Genomic DNA, 9,577 nt, shown 5'->3' on the forward strand with positions numbered 1-9,577 from the left:
TTTTAAATAAGTTCAACACATCTTCAGGCTAACAATTGTTGTGCAAAGGAAATGAGGAAGAAAGAATTAAGTGATGGAGTTTTGAACATACTCCTCTTCCCACATTTTCAACAGAACTATTCTGAAGATCTTTTCTTATGACTCAAGAAATGACACATTTTGTTTTATCTCTACCTTCTGCTTCTCTTCTGGCAGTTATGGAACCTTGGATATATAAATTATAATTTATTCAACTGGTTGTGTTCAAAGCAAACTTTTCTTTGGTAGGTACCACCTGCTTGGTTCAGTTCATCTTTCTTCTGGCAGTCTGCTCAGGGATGAAGGTGACATAAGACTCTTTCTTGGAAAAACTGCTAATTAGAGACACATACAACACAGATTCCTTACCTTACATAACATACTATTAGGTTGGTAAGTGAAAATAAATTAGTAAAACATTGAACAGCAAAATTAGTATACATTTGAGCTCTACAGAATTCCAGGGTTTAAAGGACCAACATGGACAGGGTAGATTGACAAAAGTGCGATCGAACATAACAAATTTGGCTGAATAATAGGTAGATGCCACAGAGTTGTAGGGGTAAAGAAATATAATTTGTAGGAATGGGAACCTTATTAGCATTGTGTGTGAAAGAGGATAATGTGCGGTATGAACCAAAGGGCTTAGGCTTTGAAGCCAACTTCAATGTGGAACGTGGATCTATCACTTATGGGAACTCAAACTCTGAATCTCACATGTTTCAGTATCTAAAATGATTTCTTGTATTATTTAATTTTAGTTTGTTTGTTTGAATACTTTTGTACAGTATCTAAATAAGATAGTGCAGATGAACAAAGGGATGCATAGTATGTAAAGTGATGATAAGAGTGTACCAGATTGAGTTTATACATCACACCAGATATGCATTCTTGCCTTCCTTCTAGCTGGAGTATCTGTAGCAATGATGGTCTTTGCCTCTGCTACGTGACCAAAGATCTAATGTGGGTGCTTTTATAGGTCCCTCATGTCTCTTTCCGGCATGAGGAAACATTGTCTGGTCTTCCACCAGCACTTTACCTTGAGCTTTCCATTTCTGGGCTCCTGTCTAATTTAAGTTTCCTCCCAAAGAGGAGCTTGAGTTAAGGACTTGTGTGTTGTCAGTTTAAGTGAGAATGGGATATCTGGAAGTAGGAGAAACAAAGTAAACAGGATTAGAGAAGGAAGGAAAAACCTATATAAATGTATATTTTTTATGTTACTGAAGAGAGCAAATGTCTATGTTATTTGTCTACAATGTGTCAGGCAATGGTCTACGAATGAAATACCTGGTTGACTAAACCAACAGGTTGATTAGAAGTTAGAATTTGAGAGAGAATAAGATGTCAAACAAATACTAATATAAATAAATAAATAAATAAATAAATAAATAAATAAATAATTCAAAGCTATAAATACCTCAGTGGAAGGAAATGCACATAGCCCTGTGAGAGAGTTAAAGAGGAAACAATTTGGATTTGCACTCAGCGGAGCCTCAGAACAAGTGAGATATAAAAGCTGTGGGTACATCCAGATGCAAAGCAAGAAGAACTTTAGAATAGTAGTAGTAGTAGCTAATAGACATAGTCCTATTGTATTGACATATACTTTATAATAGAATCTAATTTTATTTAGAGTTGAGCATAAATAAAGCTTGCCTAAGGTCACAAAGCTGTTAAGTGATAGACCTAAGATTCAAACTTGAATAGCTTGATTCAGAGGATCTGTGTTCCTAGATATTATACTGGGAAAGATGATGAAAAAATTGGTAGAAGACAACAGTGGAAGAATATTATGCAGGACTGTGCTAGGAGATCCACAGATTATTGCCTAATTGGCCTTTGTTCTGCTCATTCAATGAATGAAAGGAAAGTGTGTGTGTGTGTGTGTGTGTGTGTGCACACCAAGTACAATGAAAGGTGAAAAATGCTGCTGGAGGATACTTATAACAGACTCATTTAAAGTCATACTCCTCATATATCATCTATAAAGACCTCCATGAGTTGGTCCTTCTTTTTATTCCTTTGACCAAGTTACCACTATTCTGTGCTTCATTTGCTTTATTCTATCTACCTTTATTATTCTATCTTTCTTGAACATGTTAGTCATAGTTTGTCTATGTGCTTTGAAGTAGTTGTCTTCTTTTTAAAAAACATTTTATATTAAATTTATTGGGGTGATACTGGTTAATAAAATATACAAGGTCAAGGTTTACAATTCTATAATACCCCATCTGTATATTGTACTGTGTGTTCACCAACCCAAGTCGTTTCCATCCATCACCATCTATACCCCCTCTACCCACCTCCAATGTACTCCATCCCCTTTCCTTACTGCTGTTCCTGCACTGTTTTCTGTATCTATGAATTTTTTTTCTTCATCATTTCACCCAGCTCCTCAACCCCAATCCCTTCTGAGAGATGTCAGTCTGTTCTCTGTACCTATGACTCTGTTTCTATTTTGTTTATTTTGTTCATTATATTCCACATATAAGTGAAATCATATGGTACTTGTCTGTGTCTGACTTGCTTATTTCACTTAGTACAAGAATCACCAAGTCCAACCAGGCTGTAGCAAAACATAAGATTTCTTTTCTTTTACCACCGAGTGGAATCCACTGTGTAAATACACCACAGCTTTCTTTTTAATCTACTCTATTCATGGCACTTGGGCTGCTTCCAAATCTTGGCTATTGTAAATGAAAGCAGCGGTGTATGTAGTCTTTCAAATAACCTGGGCATAATTCTTCTAGTTGTTGTTAAGTGTAATTGCCTCAATTCCTTCAAGTCTTTATTTAATATTACATTTTCAAATACAACTTTCCTATGCTGGTCTTCCCTATGTTACAACGAGCCTGACCCTATGTACTCACCATCACACTTATACTGCTTTTTCTTTTTTTCTTTCAGTTCACTGATTAGCTTCTAAAAATGTGCATATTTATTATGTTTATTGATTACTACATTTGAGTATGTAGTAATACTAGATTCTAATAATATAAATATGCCTATATGTAATAAAGGAATTGAAGAATAATAATATTATTAGAAATGCAACTGGTTCATTTGGTTTCTTTGGTGAATTTTACCTAACATTCATGGAAGGTATGACATCAATTGTCTACAAATTCTTTTAGAAAATAGAATCAGAAGGAGCACTTTCTAATTCATTCTATGAGGCTGGCATTATTCTTATACCCAAAGCGATATATACATTTATATGCAGATTTTGGTGTGAGAATATGTTTTTAACTTAATTTGGCAATACCTAGGAGCATAACTGCTTTATTATATTATAATATTTTCTTTAGCTTTGTGAGAAATACAAAACTGTCTTCAAACTGTATGTTCAAGTTCCTATTCTCACAGTAATGAATGAGAGTTCTTTATTTGCATTTCAGTTTTATAGAGATACACACACACACACAAATACTGCATGGTGTCACTGATATGTAGAATCTAAAAAAAAGTATCAAACTCATAAAAACAAAGAGGAAAACAATGGTTGCTTGGTGTGGATGTAATCGTTCAGAGGGTGGTAAAAGAGCACAACCTTTCAGCTACATGACAGATAAGGTTTGAGGATCTAATGTAAAACATGTTAATAAAGCTCTACTGTGTAGTTAAAATTTACTGAGAGTTGAACTTAAATGTATTCCTGATATATATGACAGATGGTGGGTATGTTGGTTAACTTACTGGGAGTACTTTTTTCACAATGTATATGAATGTCAAATAAATTTCTTACAAGTTTATTTGTTAGTCTGAGTTTCTCTTGCTCTGCATCCTTACCTCCACTTAGTAATGCCAGTTTTCCAAATTTTGGCCATTTCCATAACACTAGAGCCATGAGTCCAGGTAAATTCTATGGTACTAAAGGGTATCTATGATGAAAATGATACCATTTGTAAGATATGGCAAATCTTAATAAGAGACTTACAGTATATTCCAAAGGATTATGCAGCATGACCACACCATCTACATCAGAGAACTATACGTGAGTTAGAAATCAGCTCCTGCCTGACCAGGCTGTGGCGCAGCAGATAGAGCATCAGACTGGGATGCAGAGGACCCAGGTTCAAAACCCCAAGGTTGCCTGCTTGAGTGCAGGCTCATCTGGTTTGAGCAAGGCTCACCAAGTTGAACCCAAGGTCACTGGCCTGAGCAAGGAGTTACTTGATCTGTTTTAGTGCTGCAGTGAGGAATTGATGCTTTTCATCTCTCTCCCTTCCTATCTGTCTGACCGTATCTGTCTCTGTCACACACACACACACACACACATACACAGACACACAAAAAAAGGAAGAAAGAAATCAGCTCCTGGCATCCTGCTATGGCTCAGTAGGGATCTGTCCTCTGACAATGGAACTTCAATTGCCTGTAGGGACAGAGTTGTCCATTATGAGTTACACAATATTATAAATATTATATTAATACTGAGTAGAGACCATCACAACAACAATAATAAAGAAACAAGGAACATAAAACTCAGCTAGTTGACATAAACTGACCCCTATCATTGAAATAGCACCCACAGTGACAATAACAACAAACTGGAAGTCACAAAGTAGTCACAGGATGAAAATGCAGCATAAGAAATATAATCAAAAATGCCATAGTAACTATCTACAGTACCAAAAGGACACTAGACTTATCAAGGGAGTCAATTCATAAATTATATAAATGTCTAACCACTAGGCTATACAGATGAAACTGATAGAAAGTAGCATTGAATGTCAATTGTAGTTGTAATACATAAAGTTAAAACACAAAGGGGAAGAATGGATTTTTAGAAAGAGAGATGAACGATGGGGGAGCAGAAGCCTGGGGTCAACTGCGCCAACACAAAGTGGCGATCCTTTGCCAGGTAAGAACTCAGAAGTTTTCACAACCAGACCCTTGACTGAAGAAGAGACTCATTCCTCATGAGGATGGTGTCTGGAAAACCAACACAAGTGTAGACCTGTTGTGATACCAATCCATCTTGGAAGGAAACTACAGACATTATTTGGGTAACTACATACTTGTAAAAGTAGAATTCCTGGATGTTTCAAGAGCTCTGAAACATGGAGCCCATGTTGACCTGGCCCCCATTAGAGTCAAGTCTTAGACATGTGGGAAATTGATGGATTCCTTGCCCATATCTGAGGCACATTGGCCCAACAGGGTCTGAGATCCTACCAGTGATTATTTCTCCAGATCCAGATGTATAAAAAATAATGGCTACAGTTAGGATAATGCTCACAGTGGGTCCTAGTCATCTAAGTGAAAGCTATTGTAATTGGAAAAACAAAACAGCTGTTTAGTGGAAATACGTAAATCTATCCCACATCTAATAATTAAGTAAAACATAACCATATCACACCTCAGGGTAAATAGAGGGAATTGGGTCATCATGGGGACTCAGGCCACTCTGGGGCAACCGGTGCTGTAGAAGAATGTAGGCAGTCAGGTTGTCTACTGCTGTGAACTCCAAGTCAGAAGGAAGAAAGGATATTTGTAGCAATCACTTTGAAATGTAGCCAGATTAGGAAAGCAATCTGAAGACTTGAAAGTATGGTAAGGATCGACAATGTGAGCAAGATGACAGGATGGGCTAATTACAGTAGGTAATGTCAACGTAAAAATTGTAACAAGTTTAAGGGGCAAGGACGACTTTATTTATCACCGGTGCAGTATGGCAGACAGACTGAATAAAACACTCTTGAACTGAAGACTGGAGAGATTATAAAATGGGGAGAGAGAATTGCAGGGCATTATGTTTTCTGATGAGTCTTACAGTCAAACTTCCCATGTAATCATGGCTGGAAGTCTTTTTACATCTTGTTCGCAGCGGTGTCCACTTAGGTTAGGCTACTACCTTCCTTCAGAGACTGGCACACAGGGATACCAGGAGGATTATATAGCCTCCAGGAACATTTCATTTCAAAGGGATGAGCCCAAGCCCTTGAGAAAAACGTTCTCTGTGTCCTAAAACTGCCAAAAGACTTTTATGAGGCCTTGTGTAATAACAATAGGCCTGAGCAATTACAAATTACAATTTCATTCCTAAAGGAAATGCTCTAAGACAGCGGTTCTCAAACTGTGGGTCGCAACCCTGGCGGCATTGCCTAAAGCCATCGGAAAATACATAATGCATACCAGGTATTTACATTCCGAATCATAACTGTAGCAAAATTACAGTTATGAAGTAGCCACAAAAATTATTTTTTGGTTTGGGGTCACCACAACATGAGGAACTGTATTGCGGGGTCATGGCATTAGAAAGGTTGAGAACCACTGCTCTAAGGAAAACGGAGGCCAGGGGCCTGGAATCAGGAAGAGCCTGTCTCGAGGTTTGTGACTCTGAGGGAACAGTAAGGCGTTAGGTCATAACAGGGCTTTTCTTTCTGCACAGTGGAGGAAACCTCAACTAAATCTCTTTCAGCAAAGACCCAGTTTGCATCTCCACCAGTTCCTGCAATTTATGAACACGTGTCAGTTCCCAAAAACTTATTAACTGGAGCAAAACAGCTGAGAGTTCCTGAATAGGGAGGGACTGATGTGATTGCCCAGAAAGCTGTGCCTCTGGGATTTTCTATGAAGACATTACACTTTTCTGTATAGTCGACTACCCTTTTTTCAGACATCATTTCCAAGGAAGGTATTCCTTTTTTTAAAATTTCTTATTAACTTTAATCTATTGTATTAACATGGATTCAAGTGTCCCACTGAATATAACTCCCTCACCCACCCCCTTGTCCTCCATTATCCCTCCTTTGCTTCTCCCTCCTAACTCCTCTCCCCTTCCCTTTGGGATTTGCTGTGCTGGTATCTGTATCTATGTGTTATGTGTATATAATTTCACTAATCCTTTCACCTTCTCTGATCCCATCCCCTCTTCCCCATTCCCTATGACAGCTGTCCCTTTGGTCTCTGTGACCCCGCCTCTGCCTCTATTCTGTTCCTCAGTTCACTTTGTTCATTAGATTCCACATATAAGTGAGATCATGTGATATTTGTCTTTCTCTGCCTGGCTTATTTCACTTAGCATAATAATCTCTAGTCCATCCATGCCATCACAAAAGGTAAGATTTGCCTGACCTGTGGTGGTGCAGTGGATAAAGCGTCGACCTGGAATGCTGAGGTCGCCAGTTCAAAACCCTGGGATTACCTGGTCAAGGCACATATGGGAGTTGATGCTTCCTGCTCCTCCCCTCTTCTCTCTCTCTCTCTCTCCTCCTTCTCTCCTCTCTAAAATGAATAAATAAAGTCTTAAAAAAAACAACAACAAAAAAACAAAAGGTAAGATTTTCTTCTTTTTCACGGCCATGTAGTATTATTTCATTGTGTCTATGTACCACAGCTTTTTAATTCACTTGTCCACTGACGAACACTTGGGCTATTTTCAGAGCTTGGCTATTGTATTCTTCAACTTAAAACTTTGCTATTCGAATTGGCCTGGTGTTTTTATAGGTATAGCTACATTGGACACTTATTACATACTTTTCTTAGTTTTGTCAGGTTGAATTTCACAAAGCCTCTTAAAATGAGGAAGCCTCACCTTCAGATTTCACCAGAAGCTCTATCACTCTGAGTTATGTTCTATATGTCAAGGTCCCAGAAACATCCATCAGGCCCACCATAGCTCCAACAGCTGGTGAGTCATTTCTTATTCTGTGGGCATCAACCTCTGCCAGGACATTTGAGTCAAAGCCTTGTTTGTATCACCAATGTTTCCAATTATATCCTATCAACAAGGAAGACAGAGTCTTAATGAACCTACACAGAAACTAATGCCATGAAAATAAGGTTACTCAAGAAGACCCTAGAATTTCTTTCAGTGATATCAGACAGGAAAAAATAACAGAAAAATAAAAAATAAAAAAATATAAAAAATGAAATACAAAAATTAAAAAAAAGGAATAAGGCACAAGAAGGCTTTAGAAATTCTTTAAGAGAAAGGAGACAGGAAAAAAGCCCAATATTTTATTTCTGCTTATAACTAAGTTTACTAAATTGTAGTAATTTGTGATAACATAAGGGAAAAGAATACGGGTCTGTACTCTAGAAAACAGAACATTGAAGTGACACCTAATTCCAAAGAAAACCCATCATCACCCTTCATCAACTCTTTTAGTGCTGCTGATCCATTCTCATTCTGCTCCATCCTGCTGAGCACTCTCCTGTCCTGAATGGGATTATGACCCAATCTCCTCCTAACACCTGCTCCCTGAGTACAGACTCACTGGCCCCGCATTCGCTGAAGTGACCTTCCATTCTGGGAATCATCGCCACTTGTGACTTGGAAAGCCTCAGATTTTTTGCTCACCAGACTGTCTTTCCAAAAGTTGTCCCCCAGGGATGCATTGGACCTCAGTCAGTGTCCAAAGTTGTTAGTCCAGGCATCTGAGTTGTAGATGAAGGGGCAATCAGAACGATCATTTGTCGTAGCCTTGGCCATCTGTTGTGGCTTCAGGGTTCCTCTCATCTAATTATGAAATACTGTTAAACAGTTTCTAAACTGTAGAATTTTAATCTTTCTTTCTCAGAAGTGTAATGCTCAGGCCGTGTTGTTTAAAATAAACATATACTATTGTTTACCTGGTATAAAAAGAAAAAGGATATAATTTAGGTCTCAATGGTTACACCCTAGAACATTAATTCTTTTGCTGACGTAAAAGCTGCGCTAGGTGCTAATGATTCTATGACAAATTAGCACATACCAGTGAATAAACAACCCAGATTCATCTCTAAAAGACTGTGCTCCTAAAATCTCCAGTTGGTTACTAGACTGACATTAGTGTCTTTTCTCCTGAGACTCTTGAAGACAAACTGACTTCTTGCTTTTCAAGCTGCTGGAGGCTACCCTTATTCCTTGGCTCACAGACACTAGCCCGTCTACACATCATCTCCTTCTCCTCAGAACCCTAATCTTTGCCCATGATGCCTGTTTAACACCCCCCTAGACAGTGTTGGATAATCTCCCCAGGTCAAATATTTAACTTCCTTTCATTGGCAAAGGCCTCTGAATCATATAAAGGTCGCGGGCTTTAGGTTGTGAAACTGTTGCAGACCCTTATTCAGCCCACAGTAGTATACACACTAAATTTAGCCATTTTATCCTGTTACTCTATCTCATTTTATTTTGATTATTGGTCTAACCTGAAAAACATTTAAAAGTAGAATTAAAATTGATGTTTCTGCCAAACGTCATTAATCTGTCCACACTAGCTTTTCCTTTCTTCGCTCTCCAACATTTCCAGATTCTGGTGTAGCAATGCAACACCTTCATTTTGGCCCCATCAGGCTCCTTTGAGACGCTGACCTCCAGAGCGAGATAAGAAAGTCAATGCCTGTCTGACTTGGTTACTGCAGTAGTTAGTCACAGCAGACATAGAAGACTAAGACACCCCTGATGAGACTCTTTGCAGAGCTTCAAAGAAAATGGTGTCTTACAAGTCAGCACTCCCCCTTCCAGGCTGTGCTGACACCACTCTGCTCAGCAAACCCACAACAGGTTAAAATCTCAGCACGTCCAAAATAGAGATTATTAGGTTATCAAGGGAACAAAAGTGAACAA

This window comes from Saccopteryx bilineata, chromosome 4 (genome assembly GCF_036850765.1).
Source record: "Saccopteryx bilineata isolate mSacBil1 chromosome 4, mSacBil1_pri_phased_curated, whole genome shotgun sequence".
NCBI classification, from domain to species: domain Eukaryota; kingdom Metazoa; phylum Chordata; class Mammalia; order Chiroptera; family Emballonuridae; genus Saccopteryx; species Saccopteryx bilineata.